Raw genomic sequence first — 21095 nt, forward strand, 5'->3', positions numbered from 1 at the left:
CTCAGAACTGTGATAACTCGTGAGATGGAATATTGATGAAGTTTGGACTGTCACAATAATTCATACGAGAAAGTATAAACTCTCTCAATACCGAGATATATACTTAATTATCATTTATAACATTATTACCTCCGAAAACATAGCTACAAAAAAAAAATTCAAGTTGAAGAAACACTGAATGAACTGCATTAATATCGTCATTGATTGGATTTTTACGTCAGGAAGTGTCATTTGGGACTCGTTTTCGTTTTTTTAGGTAACTGGGGAAAAAATGGTACACGTTTGGTTACGGTAAAAGCATCTGTTTTAGGAGTAATTCAAAACTTAATGCTAAAAATGTAGAACTGAGGGCCAAAACACTAAATATAGAACTTCCACAAACGAACACTGGGAAACAATCCCAATGTTCTGAAATTCAGAAAACTGGGATAAAATTCCGCTTCGGAAAACAAAGTAACAAGACTAAATGAAGTAACACGTAGGATGAAATCGATTCACAGGTAAAGAAGTCGTTTTGGCTCTTGCGAGGATTTTCGAAGCTGTTACCTTCTGCCGACGTGTCTGAGGCCTTTTTTCTCACGGGCTGATTTCGAGATGGGGCGTATTCTCCCTAGTGGGCCTCTCGTGCTTCACAGATTGCCTGGTCTGTGGGAGGCGGGAATTGGGGTGAGCCCGAGGCCCGCAGCTCACGGGCATACCCCAAGACCGGCCCGAGAGCTGCAGGGTGCACTGCATCTACGGGCAGAGTTTCTCTGCGCTGTCGGGGTACCGATTCCTCGATTCCTCTGCTCCTCATTTTCTTTGGTTAGAAACGTGTAAACAACTTGAAAATTTAGAGATAAACCGGATATTATGGCTATAACTAGAGCTTTAAAATGGCATATTGGGCCTCCTGATGAAATTTAAAAAATAGAATATTTTCACTGTATGAGAGTTCGTGTGACCATTATCCATATTTACCAAGGTAAAGACACTTCGAAACGCATTAAATCATTTAAAAGGAAATTGAAGAATTGATTATCAGATATTATATAGTCAGGAAAAAATAATTACATAGTCGTACTGAATATACAATTAAAAACATTATATAAAGGTTTATTGTTCATGATGTGTCTAAGAAAATTATGTTGCAAGGGCGTTGTCCAGAACTATTGTGTCTGTGATGTTGAGATTAACTGGATTTTTTATTTTCGATGACGGCTTTTTTTTTTTTTTGTTTCTCAGCCGTGACTTCAAGGATAAAATGGAGTGACCATTGTGAACAAGTTACACCTGAGAGCGTATGCTTTGCGGGGAGTTTAAAACTATTTTACTGGTGATATCTGTGTAAACCTATTTTTGGACAAAATCTCTGAATATGCAATTTCCACGAATCTATTCAAAATTGATTTGGAAGAACACCCAATTACTTTCAAAACTCTGACGCCGTATCTGACTGAAATAAATTACATTTAGAAAACATATAACAAGAAATCGATTGACACGTAAAGAGAGCTGTGGGGATCACCGAGACAAACGAGAAATTTCCAATGCAGTAAAATTACATCGAGCCTCCTGATTGAATGTAAAAGAAAAAGAACATTTACACGTTATATTTCAACATAAGCCTCATTTCCTTACGTAAAATCTCAGAACTGTGAAAACTCGTGGCAAGGAATATTGTTGAGCTTTTCACTTTCAATAAAGATTAATACGAAAAAGTAAAACACCCTAGACATAACTTCAGATATGCAAGTTCAAGGAACACTGATTTAACAGTATCAATGTCGTCTGGAGATTGTTTGGATTTTTGCATTTGGAAAACCATCATTTGTGTCCTTTTGTTTTCATCTAAAGTGGTAATTTCGGTTAAAAGAATTTTACTTTTGTTACGGTAAAAGCATCCACTTCGTGAGTAATTAAAACCTATTACAGTTGAGTGATGTTAAATATGCAACTTCCACAAATGTGCCTAACACCCTCAATTGCATCTAAAAATCAGGAAACATTACTGAGGGTCAAAAAATGTCGGCTACGAAAAAAAGAAAATCATTAACAAGGTTAAATAAGATAACACGTAGGATGAAATAGATTCACAGGTAAAGAAGGCAGGCATTTGAGGGGTTTAAGCCCAAAGAGTTTCGTTTAAAGACAAACAACATGGAAATTTATCGACAAAACAAATATTATTTTCATCTGTTAGCTAGGGCTTCGAAGTGGCATCTTGAACCTAATCCTATTAAAAAAAATGCAATATTTTCCAAGCGTGATGGTTCGAATATCGTTATCTCTGTTCAGCATGGTGAAAGCAGTCCAAAATTCAATAAATCTGTTAAAAGAAAAATGTTTAGGTATTGAGTATCTGGTAAATAGTAGGAGGAAAAAGTAAATAGCTGAAATGAGATACACAATTAAAAACCATTACTTGGTTCATCATATACTCAGGTTTATTGCCCATGATGGGACTAATGAAATACTACTTTGCAGGGGCGTTGACCTGATCTGTTTTTTTTTTTTTTTTTTTTTCCTAAGCCGTAATTTGAATGACAAAGAGGAGTGCCAAATATGAACTAATTACGGCTGAGAGCATCCTCTTTGGGATTAGTTCAAAACTATCTTCCTGGAGTGATATCTGTATAATTTATTTTTGGGCAAAATCGCTGAATATGCAACTTCCACAAATGTACTCAAAATTGATTTGCAAATACCCAGATACTTCCAGAACAGTAGAAATGTCTCAAGGTGAAAAAATCATATTTTGGAAACATAATAACTCGATAGTAAATAAAGAGAGGTGTGGGGGCCACAGAAGCAGGAGAGAAATTTCCAGTGAGAAAGGTTTTCATTTTTATACATCGAGCCTCATCGTTGAATGTAAAAGAAAAGAAATTATTTGTAAATCATGATGGTTCATGTTACAACATAAGCCACATTCCCGTGGGTAGAATATTTTAGGACAGTGATAAATCATGAAAAGGAATTGTGATGAGGTTTTGACTTACACGAAAATTATTACGAGAAATAATAAACACCGGCAATACCGAGATATATAATTAATTACCATTTATGACACACGAAAATACGAGAAATAATAAACATCGGCAATACCGAGATATATAATTAATTACCATTTATAACTTTATTTCTCAAATGCGTTGACAGAGCTTAAAAAAAACGTAGGTTGAAGTAACACTAAATGAACTGTATCAATGTTTTCTTTAGATTGTTTGGATTTTTACATTAGGAAGCGGGTCATATGTGACTTTTATTTTCATTTGAAATTATAGTTCCAGGATGAAATAATGGTGCATCTTTTACTATGGGAAAAACATTTTCTTTAGGAGTAATTCAAAACTATTATACATGAGTGATGATAAAAACCGCATAACTGATGGCGAAAACACTAAATATGCAGCATCAACAAACGTACTCTAAATTACCTGGGTAACACTCCCAATTCTATCTAAACTTCAGGAAACATAACTGAGGATCAAAAGATTCCTCCTAGAAAAATAATAAAACAGTAAAACAGAATAAATCAGGTAACAAGATGGATGAAATAGATCCACATTTAAATAAGGCTCTAATTTGGGGGATTTAAGCCAAGGAGTGTCGTTTGATTATAGAAATGTGAAACACACGGAAATTTAGAGATAAAATTGATATTTTTGAGTATAACTAGAGCTTTAAAGTGGATTCTTGAGCCTCCTGATCCGAATTAAAAATGGAATATTATCCGAATGTGAATGTTCGTGTGATATCATGATCCACATATACCAAGGCGATAACACTCTGAAAAGCGATAAATCGTTTAAGAGAAAATTGTTTAGGTATTGATTATCAGACATTATATTAGTAGAAAAAAATAGCCGTCCACAGACATACAATTAATAAACATTACTTGGTTAAACCTGTACTATTGTGTCTGTCATGTTGAAATTAATTGGATTGTTTTTGTCTATTATTATTATTTTTTAACTTCTCAGCCGTTTTGTCGAGAAAAAGGAGTGGCATATGTGAACTAGTTACTGCTGATACTGGAGTGCTGGGTGTATACTTATTTTGGGGTGAAATCGCTAAATATGCACATCCACAATTGTACTCGAAAGTGATTGTGAAACAAAACCCAGTTATTTCAAAAACTCAGACATTTCTGACTTTGAAAAAATAACATTTTGGAAACACAAGAAAACGATTGACACGCAAAGACAGCTAGCATCTGAGGTGTTTACGAACAATGAATTGATGTTGGTGCCTCCGAAACAAGCTAGAAATTTCAAATGAGGAAGGTTTTCATTTCTATCTGTAGTGGAAATACTTTAAAATTACATCGAGCCTCCTGATTGATTATAAAAGAACAAGAGTTTGCAAAATTTCCTTAGGTAAATTCTCTCAGAACTGTGATAACTCGTGAGATGGAATATTAGTTTTTGACTAAGAAAAAATTAATACGGGAAAGTATAAAATATCACAATACCGAAATAAATAATTGATTACCACTCATAACTCTAATACTCTTCTCCGTAAACATAGCTACAAAAAGAAAAAAAATACTGGTTGAAGGAACACTGAATGAGATTTTTTAGATTTTTATGTTAGGAAGAGGTCAATTGTGACACTTATATTTGTAGAGGTAACCAGAAAAAGAATAGTAAACGTTTTATTACGGTCAATTCACCTTTTTTCATAGTTTCTATTAACCATGACTTTAAAAATGAAAGGGAGTAGCAATTGTCAATCAGTTACGCCTGAGGGCATCCGGTTTGTGGGTATTTCAAAACTATTTGAATGGAGTGATATCTGTATAAATCTATTTTTGGTCAAAATCTCCAAATATTCTACTTCCACAAATATAATAAAAATTGATGTGGAAACACATCCAACTACTTCCAAAATTCTGACGACATATCTGACTGAAAAATTCACATTTAGGAAACAGTAAATCAAATGAAACGTGAAGATAATTTTCTTACATTCCTTACATTCTCTTGGGTTGAAACAGGGATGTGTCATATTCAATCTGTACATGGATGGGGTTATAAAAGAGATACAAGGTAGGGCAGTAGATGATCCTGTGTTGTTAAGTGAAGACGAAGGGGAGCTGCAAGGCTTGGTGGATGAGTTTGGGAGAGTGTGTAGGAAACGGAATATAAAGGCGAATGTAGGGAAGACTAAAGTTATAGTCTTCGAGAGAAGTGGTCAGTGAAGGTACAGTGAGGTAGGATGAGGAGGTAATAGAAAATGTGATTACGTATAAGTACTTGGATAGTGTGATGAGTAAGGATGGAAATTTGGATGGTGAAGTGCTTGAAAGGGTACAGCAAGGTTGCTGGTTCCTTGAAAGCAGTGATAAGAAACAGGGAAGTGGGCATGGAAGTGAAAAAATTATGACAATATTGTGATCCCAACTCTAACGTATGGAAGTAAAGCTTGTACCTTGTTGGAGGGACACAAATCAAGAGTGAGGGCAGTGGAAATGAATTATTTGAGAGGAGCATGTGGTGTCACATGGAGAGACACGCTAACAAATGAGGATGTGAAGGAGCGTTGTGGTGTGGATATGGATGTCATTGGAGGCGTTTTGAGAAACACATTGAGGTGGTTTGGCTATGTGGAGAGGATAGATAGAGAGACTGACGAGGAGAGTGTATGTGAGTAAGGTGGAGGGGGAAAGAGGGAGGGGGAGGCCAAGGATGAGATGAAGGGATGGAGTGGAGAGGTAAACGAGAGAGGTGGTTGCTAGCTGGGAACAAGGCAGTGAAATCGCGGGAGACAGGACGACGTGGAGGCGATTTGTTTGTGGCCACCCTGTATGGGATTAAGGCGTCTGGCAATAGATAGATAGACAGATAGATGAAAAGAGAAATGTCGGGGTCACCGACAAGCGAGAAATTTCCAGTGAGATGTTTTCATTTTTATCTGAGGTAGAAGCACAAAGTTACTCCGAGCCTCCAGATGAAATATAAATGATAGAGAATAATTGCAAATTATGAAGGTCCCTGTTACAACAAAAGCCGAATTCCCTTAGGAAAAATATTTTAGAACTGTGATAACTCATGAAAAGGAATAATGATCGGGTTTTGACATATGAAAATTATCATGAAAAATAATAAACAGTATGGCAATGCCGAGATATATAATTAATTATCATTTATAAGTTTATTACTCATCTCCGTAAACATAGCTATAAAAAAATTGCAGGATGAAGTAACATTGAATGAACTGAATTAATGTTGTCTTAAAATTGTTTGGCTTTTCACGTTAGGAAGTGGGTCATTAGTGACTTTTATTTTAATTTGAAGTGGAAACTTAAGGGTGAAAAAAAAAAAAAGGTACATTATGGTTAGAGCATTTTGTTTAAGAGTAATTCAAAACTATTAAACTTGAGTGATGATAAAAACTGCATAATTGAGGGCAAAAACACTAAATTTGCAACATGCACGAAACTACCGTAAATGAGCAGGGAAACACTCCTTATTGTATCTACAATTCATGTAACATTACTGTGTCAAAAGATTTTGCATGAAAACAAAAAAATCAGTAAAATGGATGAATCAGGTAACACGAGGGATTAAATAGATTCACATTTAATGAAGGCTGGAATTTGTCAGGTATACAGTAAGCTAAGGAATTTCGTTTGATTGTAGACGTGTAAAACACGGAAATTTAGATATAAAATTGATATTTATAATCTGTATAACCAGGGCTTTAAATTGGCATCTTAAGCCTCCTGATCAGATTTAAAAATGGATTATTTTCCCAATGTGACTTCGTGTGATATCATTGTCCACATTTACCCAGATGAAATCACTCCGAAAGGCGATAAATCGTTTAAATGAAAATTGTCTAGGTATTGATTATCAGATATATATTAGTACTCGTAGAAAAAAAAAAAGTCGAACTGAGATAAACAATTTATGAACATTACTTGGTTCCTCTAAAAAAAAATCAGGTTGAAATAGCCTTGACCTGTGCTGTTTTGTCTGTCGTGCTGCGATTAACCGGATTTTTTTTTTTTGAATGTCTATTCTTTACTTTTTTTTCTTCAGTTTCTCTTGGCCGATACTTCAAGGATAAAAAGGAGTGGCAATTGTGAACTCGTTATTGCTGATAGCATCCGCTTTGAGGGTAGTTCAAAACTATTGTGCTGGAGTGCTGGCTGTATGATATTTTATTCGGGCGAAATTGATAAATATGCAACTTCCACAAATGTACTCAAAATCAATTAGCAAAAACACCCAATTATTTTCAAAACTCAGACGACATTTCTGATTTTGAAAAAATCAAATTAGGAAACATAAGAAATCGATTGACACGAATAGATATCTGGCACCTGAGGTGTTTAAGAACAATAAGTTTCAATTGATGTGGGTAAGTTTCAATTGATGTGGGTACCACCGGACCAAGTTAGAAATTTCATATGAGAAAGGTTTTCATTTTCATCTGTAGTAACACTTTCAAATTACATCGAGCTTCCTGAGTGATTATAAAAAAATAGATAATTTGCACAACATGAGATATATTTCCTAAGGTAAATTCTCTCAGAACTGTGATAACTCGTGAGATGGAATATTGATGAAGTTTGGACTGTCACAATAATTCATACGAGAAAGTATAAACTCTCTCAATACCGAGATATATACTTAATTATCATTTATGACATTATTACCTCCGAAAACATAGCTACAAAAAAAAAAATGCAAGTGAAGAAACACTGAATGAACTGTATTAATAACGTCCGCTGATTACTTGGATTTTTATGTTAGGAAATTTCATTTGGGACTCATTCATCTGTTGAGGTAACCAGGAAAAAAAAAAATGGTACACGTTTGGTTACGGTAAAAGCATCTGCATTAGGAGTAACTCAAAACTATAATAATTAATGCTAAAAAAGGCAGAATTGACGGCCAAAACACACAGCTTTCACAAACGAACACTAAATTAACTGGGAAACAATCCCAATTTTCTGAAATTCAGAAACAATGACTGACGGTGATAAAATTCCGTTTCGGAAAACAAATTAACAAGACTAAATGAAGTAACACGTACTGTAGGATGAAATCGATTCACAGGTAAAGAAGTCGCTTTGGCTCTCGCAAGGATTTTCGAGGCGGTTACCTTCTGCCGACGTGTCTGAGGCCTTTTTTCTCGCGGGCTGATTTCGAGGTGAGGCTTACTATCCCTAGTGGGCCTCTCTTGCTTCACAGATTGCCTGGTCTGTGGGAGGCGGGGAAGAGGGGCGAGTCCGAGGCTCCCAGCTCACTGGCACACCCCGAGCGCTGCAGGGTGCATTGCATGTACTGGTAGAGTTTCTCTGCGCTGCCGGGGTACCGATCCCTCGATCCCCCTGCTCCACATTTTTTTTTTGGTTAGAAACGTGTAAACAACTTGAAAATTTAGAGATAAACCGGATATTATCGCTATAACTAGGGCTTTACAGTGGCATATTGGGCCTCCTGATGAAATTTAAAATGTGGAATATTTTCACAGTATGAGAGTTCGCGTGACCGTTATCCATATTTACCAAGATAAAATAATTCCGAAACGCATTAAAGTCATGTTCCAGGGGAGCTTTCCAGAACTGTTGTGTCTGTCATGTTAAGATTAACTTGATTTTTTTATTTTCGGTGGGTCAGGTGGCTAGTTTTTTTGTTTCATAGCCGTGACTTCAAGGATAAAAAGGAGTGACCATTGTGAACTAGTTACACCTGAGAGCATATGCTTTGCGGGTAGTTCAAAACTATTTTACTGGTGATATCTGTGTAAATCTATTTTTGGGCAAAATCTCTAAATATGCAATTTCCACTAATCTACTCATAATTGATTTGGAAGAACACCCAATTACTTCCAAAACTATGACGACGCACTTGACTGAAAAAGTTACATTTAAAAAAACATATAACAAGAAATCGATTGACACATAAAGAAAGGTGTGGGGATCACAGAAACTAGAGAGAAATTTCCAATGAGAAACGATTTCATTTTCATCTGCAGTAAATGTACTTTAAAATTACATCGAGCCTTCTGATTCAGTTCAAGAAAAAGAACATTTACACGTTATGAAGGTTCGTGTTCCAACATAAGCCTAGTTTCCTTAGGTAAAATCTCAGATCTGTGGTAACTCGTGGGAAGGAATATTCATGAGCTTTTGACTCAATAAAAACTAATACGAGAAAGTAAAACACTCCGGCAATATAGAGATATATAATCAACAATCATTTGTAACCTTGTTCATCTTCGTATTCATAGCTACAAAAAAGGCAAGTTCAAGGAACACTGAATTAACTGTATTAATGTCGTCTGGAGATTGTTTGGATTTTTACGTTTGGAAAACGGTCATTTGTGTCCTTTTGTTTTCATCTGAAGTGGTACTTTCGGTTAAAAGAATTTAACAAATTTTGTTACTGTAAAAGCATCCACTTTATGAGTAATTCAAAACTATTACAATTGAGTGATGCTAAAACCGCATAATTCATGGCGAAAACACTAAGTATCCAACTTCCACAAATGTACCCTATACTAGGTGAGAAATACCCTCAACTGTATCTGAAAATCAGGAAACATTACTGAGGGTCAAAAAATGACTACAAAAAAAAAAAAAATCATTAACAAGGTAAAATAAGGGAACACGTAGGATGAAATAGATTCACAGGTAAAGAAGGCAGGCACTTGAGAGGTTTAAGCCCAAAGAGTTTCGTTTGAATAAAGACGTGTAAACAACATGGAAATTTATCCATAAAACAAATATTATTTTTATCTGTTAGCTAGGGCTTCGAAGTGGCATCTTGAACCTGATTCTATTTAAAAAATGCAATATTTTCCAAGCAGGATGGTTCGTGTGATATCATTGTCTGTTCAGCATGGTGAAAGCAGTCCTAAATTCAATATATCTTTCAAAAGAAAATTGTTTAGGTATTGAGTATCAGGTATATATTAGTAGGAAAAAGTAAAGAGCGGAAATGAGATACACAATTAAAGACCATTACTTGGTTCATCATATACTCAGGTTTATTGCTCGTGATGGGTCTAATGAAAAATCACGATGCCGGGGCGTTGACCTGAACTGTTGTGTTTGTCGTGTTAATATTAACTGGATTTTTCAATTTTCAATGTCTATTGCTTATTGTCGTTTTTTTTTTTTAGTTTCCCTTAGCCAGGACATCAATGACAAAAAGGAGTGCCAATTATGAACTAATTACGGCTGAGAGCATCCTCTTTGGGATTAGTTAAAAACTATCTTCCTGGAGTGATATCTGTATTACTTATTTTTGGGCAAAATCGCTAAATATGCAACTTCCACAAATGTACTTAAAATTGATTTGCAAATACCCAGTTACTTCCAGAACAGTAGAAATGTCGGAAGGTGAAAAAATCACATTTAGGAAACATATAATAAGATCGATAGTACGTAAAGAGAGGTGTGGGGGTCACAGAAGCAGGAGAGAAATTTCCAGTGAGAAAGGTTTTCATTTTTATCTGCAGTAGAAGCAGTTTAAAAATACATCGAGCCTCATGGTTGAATGTAAAAGAAAAGAAATTATTTGCAAATCATGAAGGTTGGTGTTACAATATAAGCTACATTCCCGTGGGTGAAATATTTTAAAACTGTGATCTCATGAAAAGAAATAGTGATGAGGTTTTGATTTATACGAAAATTATTTCGTGAAATAATAATAAACGGCAATACCGAAATATTACCATTTATAGCTTTATTACTCATGTCCTTTGACAGAGCTTAAAAAAAAAAATGGAGGTTGAAGTATCAGTGAATGAACTGTATTAATGTTGTCTTTAGATTGTTTGGATTTTTACGTTAGGAAGCGGGTCATTTATGACTTTTATTTTCATCTGAAGTGGTAACTTTAGGATAAGAAAAGGTACATGTTTTGCTACAGTAAAAACATTTTCTTTAGGAGTAATTCAAAACTATTATACATGAGTGATGATAAAAACCGCATAACTGAGTCCGAAAACACTAAATATGCAGCATCCACAAACGTACTGTAAATTAGCTGGGTCACACTCCCAATTCGATCTAAACTTCAGGAAACATTACTGAGGATCAAAAGATTCCGCCTCGGAAAAAAAAAAAAAAAACAGTAAATAGGATATATCAGGTAACACGATGGATGAAATACACATTTAAAAAAGGCCCTAGTGATTTTTCTGCTCATGATACTGGTGACAAAGTGCAACTTGAGTTAGCCAGAATTAAGCTGAGAGAACTTGAAGTGCAAGCCAAAATGAGGGAAATAGAATTACAGGCTCAAATGAGACAAAAGGAAATGGATTACGAATTCAGACTGAAGCACCCTGATAGTTTACCTAGAGCTAGTAGTTCATCTGCCAGGGAATCTTTTGATGTTGCTAGGAACATTAAGCTAGTACCTCCCTTTAATGAGCAAGATGTCACAAAGTATTCCCTATGTTTGAAAAGGTGGCAGGTCGTTTCTCGTGGCCAGAAGACTCCTGGATGGTACTGCTGCAGAGTGTTTTGAAAGGCAAGGCTCAAGAGGCTTATATTTCTTTATCTATTGATCAAAGTGCTAAGTATGATTGTTTAAAAGATGCCATTCTCAAAGCATATGAACTCGTGCCAGAGCCATATAGGCTTAAATTTAGATCTAGACTCATGTGGAATATGCTAGAGTACTCACAGACTTATTCGATCAATAATTGCATTCTAAGAAAGTTGATGATTTCCGTAAACTTAAAGAATTACTGATCTTGGAGAACTTCACTGGTAAGCTAGATCGGGATGGGGCTACATACCTAGTGGAGAAAGATTTAGATACCCTAGCCGAGGCTGCTGTTGTAGCAGATAACTATAGTAGGTAGGAGAGTGAACCAACCAGTTTTTGTGAACCTTTCTTCTGGTTATGGCAAGTTAATGTCAAGTGACACTAGTGGGAACACTACAACCCCAGAGCATGTTAGTTCTACGAAAGTAAGTGAGGATAGTGTTGTCAGAAGGTCGAGAAAAGTGTCAGGTTTTGCCAGTATTGCCAGAAAACGGGGCACTTGGAGGATTGCTGCTGGAAAAAACGAGGGAAAAGTTCCTCTGTAAAACCCGTTTCTTTGGTAAACTCTTGGGGATCATTTGGCACGAACAGAGAGCAGCCACCCACAGATATTGTTAGCGGTAGTCAGACACATCCCCAGCAGGTGCATATTGTTGATAAGGCCAGAGTGGAGCCGTCAGTGGTGGACAGACTTCTGTAGAACCATTGTTAGACACTAGTAAGACTGGGGCAGTGCAGCCGTCAGATTCAGGTGAGTGGTAATAAGACTCCATCAGAGTGTCCTCCCCCAAGCAGTACTCAAAGTGACTTCTCCCCAGATCATTTATTTGCTAACTTCATATTTAAGGGGTTAGTTTCACTTGATGGAAAAGGTGGTAAAGAAGTCACTATACTTAGAGACACAGGAGCTTCACAGTCACTAATGTTGAAGGGAATTGTTGATGTAGCTGACCCTAATGAATGTGACTTGTTGTAGGGTATAGCTGAGTTTGTATGTTCCCCTAGTTGAGGTGAAGCTCCAGTTATAGTTACTAGTTCAGTGTGTGTGGGTGTTGTTGACCAGCTTCCTGTACAAGGGGTCACTTTCCTTTTGGGTAATGACTTGGCGGGAGGACAGGTGAATGCTGTTCCCTGTGTGTCAAAAACTCCCCTGAGTGAGGATAGGACTAAAGAGTTGGAAGATACATGTCCTAAATTGTTTCCCGCATGTGCTGTAACTGGAGCTATGACGGTAAAATCCAGCCATGAGAATGTTGACAGTAATGGCACTGGCAATGCCATTAATGATATTGGGCTTGGTGATACCTTTTTGCCCAATTAAATGACTCAGAGGTTGATGATTCTCCCCAGACTGATGCAAGTGCAAAGTTAGCTGATATGCAAAGATCTGACCCAGAGATTGCCACTTTAATTGACTCAGCAGTTAAGAAAGTTGGATGTGAGTCTGAACTGACAGAGTGTTATTATTTAAGGCCCAATAACGTGTTAATGAGAAGATGCAGACCTAGTGTTGCTCATGATAACAAGTGGGAGGCTGTACATCAGGTGGTGGTTCCAAGACCCTATAGGCAAAAAATTATGTCCAATGCTCATGACTCTTGTTTAGGCCATTTAGGGGTGAGGAAGACTCTCTCCCGCATCCGGTAGTATTTTTATTGGCCTGGAATCCGTCGAGATGTCTCCCGGTTCTGTAGGTCATGTCACACCTGTCAGCTAGTCGGTAAGAGCAATAAGTCCATCCCTGCGGCTCCTTTGATTCCTCTGCCTGTGTTTGAGGCCCCATTCACTAGCATCCTTGTGGACATTGTTGGCCCTTTGCCTATAAAGTCCTCAGGCCACCAGTACATCCTCACAGTGTTAGACATGGCCACCAGATATCCCGAAGCCATTCCCTTGAGAAATATTTCAGCTAAATTGGTTGTAAAGGTGATACTTTTACCCTTTTTGGTCTCCCTAGGGAAGTTCAGTCGGATCAAGGCAGTAATTTTGATTCCAAACTGTTCAGGCAAACCCTTAAGGAGTTACGAATCTCACATCACTTCCTCAGCATATCATCAGAATTAGGGTGCATTAGAGAGGTATCAGCAAACTATGAAGAGTATGCTCATAATACTATGTGTTGATGATGAGGAATGGGACAAGTGTTTGCCTTTCCTTCTTTTTGCAACCAGAGCGGCACCGAGCGAGTCCTTGGGCTACTCCCCATTTCAGTTATATCATTGGCCATGAAGTAAGCGGTCCTCTTAAACTCCTCAAAGAACAATGGGTCAAGGATGATGACCAAATTAACTTGCTAGATTATGTGTCAAAATATAAAGAAAGACTGGCCAATAGTATGGAAGTTGCCAGGGCACACTTGGAGTCCTCTCAGAAGATGAAGAGGTGGTATGACCCAGGCAATCAAGTTCTTGTCTTGCTTCTCATTCATGGTCAGCCTCTGCAGGCAAGTTTTGCAGGCCCTTATATAGTGGAAAAGAGGGTAGGTGAAGTAAATTATGTCATTTTAACCTCAGATCGGAGGAAGGAACGAAGATTGTGCCATATAAATATGTTGAAGGAGTACAACAGACGAGACGTGGACCCCTCTAGTGCTGCATGTGTGGTGTCGGCTGTCGAGCTGGCAGAGGACGAGGGCTGCCCTTTGACATTGGACCAGATGACCAGTTGGAGAGACAACCAGGATGCTTGGAGTACACTGACTGATAAACTCTCCCACTTGACTGCAGAGCTGTGTGCTGAGCTTGTTGCCCTTCTCAGGGAGTTCCCTGATGTCTTCCGGGACACCTCAGGACGGACGGAAGTGGCCCAGCATGACGTGGACGTTGGAGATGCCAGCCCTGTAAAGCAGTCCCCCTACCGGGCTAGTCCTTGGAAGCAGACCATCATTCAAGAAGAACTGAACTACATGTTGCAGCAGGGGTTAATCGAGTCTTGTCAAAGTGAGTGGTGCTCCCCAGTCATAGCGGTTCCAAAACCCGATGGGTCATATCGCTTTTGTATTGATTATCATAGTTAACTCCCTTACCAAGACTAATACTTACCCACTTCCTAGAGTAGATGATTGTGTGGACGCGATAGGTAGTGCTTAGTTTATCACAAAATTAGATTTGATGAAGGGATATTGGCAAGTCTCACTCACAGAAAGGGCTCAAGAATTTTCCTGTTTTCTGGTCGGTGGCGGGACCTATAAATGTAAGGTCATGCCCTATGGTATGAAGAATGCTCCTGCCACCTTCCAAAGGCTGATGAATGATCTCACCAAGGACTTGGATGGTTGTGTTATTTACATTGATGTTATTTTTAGTGACGCCTGGGAACAACACGAGCCAACTAGATGCCTTGCTGCAGAGACTGTCCTCTGCTAATTTAGTGCTTAATTTAACTAAATGTAAATTTGTGAGGGCTCGGGTGCAGTACCTAGGTTATGTGGTCGGTTTAGGCCCCAAAATAAGAGAGTTGCAACGATTCTTGGGTATGGTAGGGTACTATAGACATTTGTCCTGAACTTCTCTGATCTTGTAGCTCCCCTCACTGATTTGTTAAGAAAAGGAGTCAAGTATGAGTGGAAGCCAGAATGTGAGCAAGTCCATTCTAAAGTCAAAGCCATTCTGTCAAGTCACCCAGTGCTTCAAGCTCCCAATTTTGATAAACACTTTAAATTGGCTGTTGATGCCAGTGGTTTTGCTTCAGGATAATGATCAAGGCTCTGAGATGCCTTTGTGCTATTTTAGCAAAAAGTTCAATATGGCCCAGATAAATTCTTCAACTATTGAGAAAGAACTCCTTGCACTCATACTTGCCCTTCAGCACTTCTATGTGTATGTTGGTCCAGGATCAGGTGATGTAGTGTACACTGATCACCACACTCTGAAATTTTTGACCCGATTTTTAAGGACAAAAATCTTAGACTGACCTGCTGGGCCCTATTTTTGCAAGAATACTCCCATGATGTGAGACATGTAAAAGGTGTTAGTAATGTTTTAGCAGAACTTAGATTGTACAGTATCCAGAAATTTCCCCTTGGGAAATTTCTTCTCTCAGGAAGGGAGGTGTTACTGGCATAGTTAACCCCAGTAGCGAATGGGTGAAATAGAAATGTGTGATAACGTAAGCAGACGAGCGGGTTATCAAGAACAGTAAATCTTTTCTTATCAATTTTGTGGCTGTAAGCGGTGACCCTCGTCCCCAGCTGTGTTTATTTAGTTGTCAACTGGACTGATAACACACCAGATGTTTTTCTCACAAACTGCTGTAGGAATTCCTCTTGTCCTTGAAATACTGGGTGTGACAATGTGGGAGGAGCAAAGTAGGGATGTTTGCCAATTAGAAGCCTAAATGGCGCTTTCGTCACGTTCTTGATGGCATGCAACTGGTTCTGTGTGGAGTGTAGGGGGCCCTCATTGGTAGCAGGTGCCTCTATTGTTTCTGTATGGAGGGAGATTATTTTTAAGACAAGCTAGTGGTTAATTAGCTGAGAGGTGGAGTAAATCTGTTTTATAAGCTCCAGGAAAATGTGACGAGACACATTTTTGTCTCGTACACACATCCCTGTACACATTTTTGTCTCATTTTTTGTACACACATTTTTGTACACTTTTATCTCATTTACTGTCACGTTACACTTTTGTCACATTGTGTTGCACTTTTCCCCAACATTACTCAATACGTGACTTTGCTTACAAAAACACACTGTTTGTGCACCATTTCCCATGTTTGGTTCACTCCTATATTTACACTAGTGTGTGATTTATATTTGGATTAGACCTTCGGTCTCCACGTTTCCTCAAGCTTTTGTGAGTACTTAGCTTCCACTGAGTGTGTTCTGGTTAGGTAAGAAATAACTTGTTTTATATTTGTATTCTGAGGCCTATATGAATCCTCCTTTTGTAAAACAAGCCCTGGTTTCTTCTTTGGTTGTGTATGTTATAGTGTATAGTAAAGTTAATTTTCTTGTAAGCTTTACCTTATCCCTTTTGGTGATTAATTAAGGGCTAAGAGTGCACCGTAATATACACCCCGATAATATATATATATATATATATATATATATATATATATATATATATATATATATATATATATATATATATATATATATATATATATATATATATATATATAGTGTTACATAGCCTATGATTTCATCATCCTTTGTATAATACTAACGAACAGTATGCTGCATGTGTGATCACGATTCGCCACGTGGCTTCCATAGTGACCAGGCTTGCGTGTTCTACCTCACTTCCCCCTTCTCCCTCTTATAGTAGAGTAAGTCGTTCTTTCTGTTGTTCAGAGCAGGAGTGTCAACTCTTCGTCCTCCGTGCCCTCATTTGCGCGTCCTTCTTGCAAGTTGTATCAAGCTCTGCAGGCCTCTATATAATGAGCTCAGTCTCTGCATTAATTGCCACTTAGATCTACTCCTCAATTTGTTCACATCTCTGTTCTCCCCTGTATAGTGTATTATTATTTTTTTGAGTGCTCAGGAAGTCTCCAGCCATCTAGCTGCTGTATAATTTGAGTATAAGTGTTGTTACCATTTTTCTTGTACTATATGTCCCATGGCGTTAATTCGTAGGCCTGGTAAGGTTTTTTTGTGATTCGTGTAGAGTTTTTGATGTCAGCCATTATTAATAATATTTTGTATCTGTAATAATATATCTTGCATTAACTGAGCATTATCCGGTTTTCTCATTTATCAGGGCTGACTTAGATAAATTTGCTCTTGCTAAATTCATGTTAATAGAGGCTATTGCAGTTAACCATATATGTAACCTGTTTTGCCATTACATTATCCTTATGAGTCCTGAATGTTGAGTTGTTAGTTTGAGCATTAAACTTTAACTTGTAATTTTACCTCTTTTGTTTTGAACCTGGAACTTTGCGGGACAGTAGTGATTTTAGTATTCTCACTTGAAGTGTTCATTATCTCTCTCTGTTCCGTAGCATAAATTTGGCGACCTCTTATCAGGATATTCACGATATTATCATAAGGATATTGCTTGATATTTTGTGACTGTGATTTATTCATGATGTCTACTATTACTACTCTTGATGAAGCCAAGGATTTTTTGTCAAATGTGCAAACAGTGTGTGATGTAGAAAACAGAACAAAGAATGAACTTAAGCTTGTTGCTCAACAATTGGGAATTGCTGCTCGCTCTCATCGGTCTAAAGATCAAATTGTTGACATGATTAATAAAAGCTTGTTTAATGTAACTCCTCCAGATGAGCAAACGCAGATTCAAATAGCTAAGTTACAGCTAGCCCTGCAGGAGGCTCATGCTAAGGAGGCTGAGTCTCAGGCTCGTATTCAGGAGGCTCAGGCACAAATTGAAATTGCTAGGATTCAGGCAGACCATGAGTATCGCATGAAACAAAGTGGAACTGGATCATCTAGCTCTGATGATTTTGATGTGGCTAACAATGTTAAACTTGTCCCTCTTTTTAATGAATCTGATTTAACAAAAAATTTTCAGTTGTTTGAGAGGGTAGCTACAGGTTTTAATTGGCCCAAAAAGTATTGGCCAGTACTCCTACAGAGTGTTCTCACCGGTAAAGCGCAAGTGACATGCATCTTTGCCTCAGGATCAATCTGATAATTATGATGTAGTTAAGAGCTTGATTATTAAGGCCTATGAGCTTGTTCCTGAAGCCTATAGAGTAAAATTTAGGACAACTTATAAGCAAGATAAGGAATCCCATGTTGAGTATGCAAAAATGAAAGATCTGTTAGAGCAGTGGTTAAATTCTAAGAATGTAAATTCTGATTTTGATAAATTTAAGCAGATGATTTTGCTGGAGGACTTCAAAAGGTGTATTAATAAAGATGTAAGCCTATATTTTGATGAGAAAAGAATAGATAATTTGTCTGATGCTGCAGTTTTAGCTGATGAATATGTTCTCACTCACAAGAGATATTCTAAAGAAAAAGGAAAGCTGAGAGCAAGTACGTTGCCTCTACTCAGTGTACAGGTAACAGGAAAGAGAATAAAGATGATGTTTCTCAGGAAGTAAATACCAGCTTCACCTCTAGATTTCAGAAAAGTAAATGTACTTATTGTAGTAAGCTTGGTCATATTACGGAGAAATGTTTCAGGAGACAGCGTGATGTGAACAAAAAGGAGTCTTTAAATATTCAGTCAATTGGTCTAGTGTCCACCCTTGAGAGTTCCTAGAATTTTTTAACCGAGTTAACTGAACCTGCTTTGAGGGATAAATTAAATTCTCATGATGAAGCTCCTCTTTTGAGGAGTAATGTGGGTGACACTCTGAAGAGTTCATGTGCTAATTTCCTGTCTGATGGTTTTCTCAGTCCTCTGGACAGTAATGACAGGAAATCAGTTAAAATATATCGTGATACAGTTGCTTGCCAATCCTTTATGCTGACCAGTGTTCTAGGCTCTAATGTTAATTCCTCTGATGAAACTGTAATCTTACAAGGTATAGTGAATAATTACTTCTCTGTCCCTCTGTGCAGAGTGAATTTAGAGTCTGGTTTTGTTAATGGTTCCGTTATGGTTGGGTTGGTTGAGACACTCCCAATGTCAGGTGTAACTTTCTTACTTGGAAATGATATTGGTGGAAGTCAAGTGTGTCCAGCTTCTCAGTTGTCTAATGAACCAGTGACTGCGACCCAGGATTGTGATGTCCCTGATGTGTTCTCTGCATGTGCTGTCACTGGGGCTAAGTCTAAGGTTACTGGTGACTTAGAGGATAATGATGATGATGTTATCCTAGCTGACACTTTTCTTGCTAATTTGGACCACCCACCAGATGAGGCAGTACCCCGTAGTGTTGATAATTTGTCTCGTCAAAGATTGGTTGAGTTGCGGGTTGCTGACCCTGAGTTGAAAGGTCTAGCTAACTCTGCTTGCAGTGAGGAAGAGTCAGGTGGTGCTTCTACTTGTTAGTATATAAAGTCAGGAGTACTTATGAGAAAGTGGAGACCCCCAACAGCATCAGCCGACTGTGAATGGGAGGTTGTACATCAAGTTGTCATCCTTCGTGTTTGTAGGCAGGATATCATTAGAGTGGCTCATGATTCCAGTTTGGCAGGACACCTTGGAGTGAGGAAGACTGTGGCCGGCATTTTGAAACTCTTCTACTGGCCAGGTATCTTCAGAGATGTTTCCTGGTATTGTAAGTCTTGTCACACCTGTCAAGTTGTGGGGAAGTGTAATCAGACCGAAAACGTTGCACCTCTAGCTCCCATTCCTTCCTTTGAGGCGCCATTCACCCGTGTGTTGGTGGATATTGTGAGCCCTCTTCCTAAGACTTCTTCAGGATTTTCTTATGAGTTGACCCTGATTGATATGGCTACTCGTTATCCTGAAGCCATTCCACTTAGAAATATCTCACCAAAGAACGTGGTTAAGGAAATGCTAAGGTTCTTCACCAAGTTTGGTCTGCCTAAGGAGGTACAGTCAGACCGGGGAAGTAATTTCGTGTCAAATGTTTTCAAGCAGTCTCTGAAAGAGTTGGACATGCCCCAAATCACGTCTTCAGCTTACCATCCCCAGACCCAAGGAGCGTTGGAGAGATATCATCAAACACTCAAATCGATGCTCAGGAAATACTGTTTGGAACATCAGAAACTGGGATAAAGGTCTTCCATTCGTTGTATTTGCCGCAAGAGAATCTCCAAATGAATCACTGGGCTTCTCACCCTTTGAACTACTGTTTGGCCATAACGTAAGACGACCCCTTAAGCTACTCAAGGAATGCTGGCTGTCGGAGGAAGATGATGTCAACCTGCTGGAGTATGTGATGAAGTTCAAAGAACGGTTGTCCACTGCTTTACAGCTGGCGAGAGAGAATTTAGGAGCTGCTCAGGAGAAGATGAAGACTTGGTATGTTTAATAAGAAGTCCAGGTTACGCCACTTTCAGCCAGGAGATCAGGTTTTGATTCTGCTACCGGTGCATGGGCAACCTCTTCAAGCCAAGTTTAGTGGTCTTTATTTCCTGGAGAAGAAACTCAGTGATGTGAACTATGTCATCGCCACACCAGATCGTAGAAAGAACAAGCAACTTTGTCACATCAACATGCTAAAGTTATATCACAGGCGGGACGAAAATAACCCAGTCTGCGCTGTAGCTGTTCCACCCGAGTCTGCAAGTGAAGTTCTCCCATGCAGCATGAGCCTGAGTGATAGTTTGGGGAAGAATCCTGATATCATGAATGATCTCTAGACTAAGCTTTCTCATCTAGCTCCCGAGGAAAGGCAGGAGTTTTCGGCATTACTGCAGGAGTACCCGCAAGTGTTCCGTGCCACTCCAGGAAGAACCACTGTGTTGATGCATGATGTCGATGTTGGAGACGCAAAGCCAATTAAACTGCCTCCTTACCGTGTGAACCCAGTGAAAGTTCCTCTCATCCAGAAGGAGCTTGGCTACCTGTTGGACCACAAGATGATTGAGCCCTGTCAGAGCGAGTGGCGTTCTCCTGTCACTCTAGTCCCTAAGCCAGGTGGGTCACAGCGGCTTTGCATCGACTACAGACGTGTTAATCAGATAACCAAAACAGACACCCTCTCCCTCGCGTGGAAGATTGCATTGACAAGATCGGAAAGGCTAGGTACATAAGTAAGAGTGAT

The 21095-nt window shown here is 38.5% G+C and overlaps 1 pseudogene; it reads left to right on the forward strand.

Moving 5' to 3' along the window:
- The first annotated feature begins 594 nt into the window (after positions 1 to 594).
- LOC145415434 (uncharacterized) overlaps positions 595 to 21095 on the forward strand; it is a 77193-nt pseudogene continuing 56692 nt past the window's right edge.

The sequence above is a fragment of the Coenobita brevimanus genome, chromosome 102 (assembly GCF_032717465.1).
Source record: "Coenobita brevimanus isolate Jiangsu-jjx chromosome 102, ASM3271746v2, whole genome shotgun sequence".
Lineage (NCBI taxonomy): Eukaryota > Metazoa > Arthropoda > Malacostraca > Decapoda > Coenobitidae > Coenobita > Coenobita brevimanus.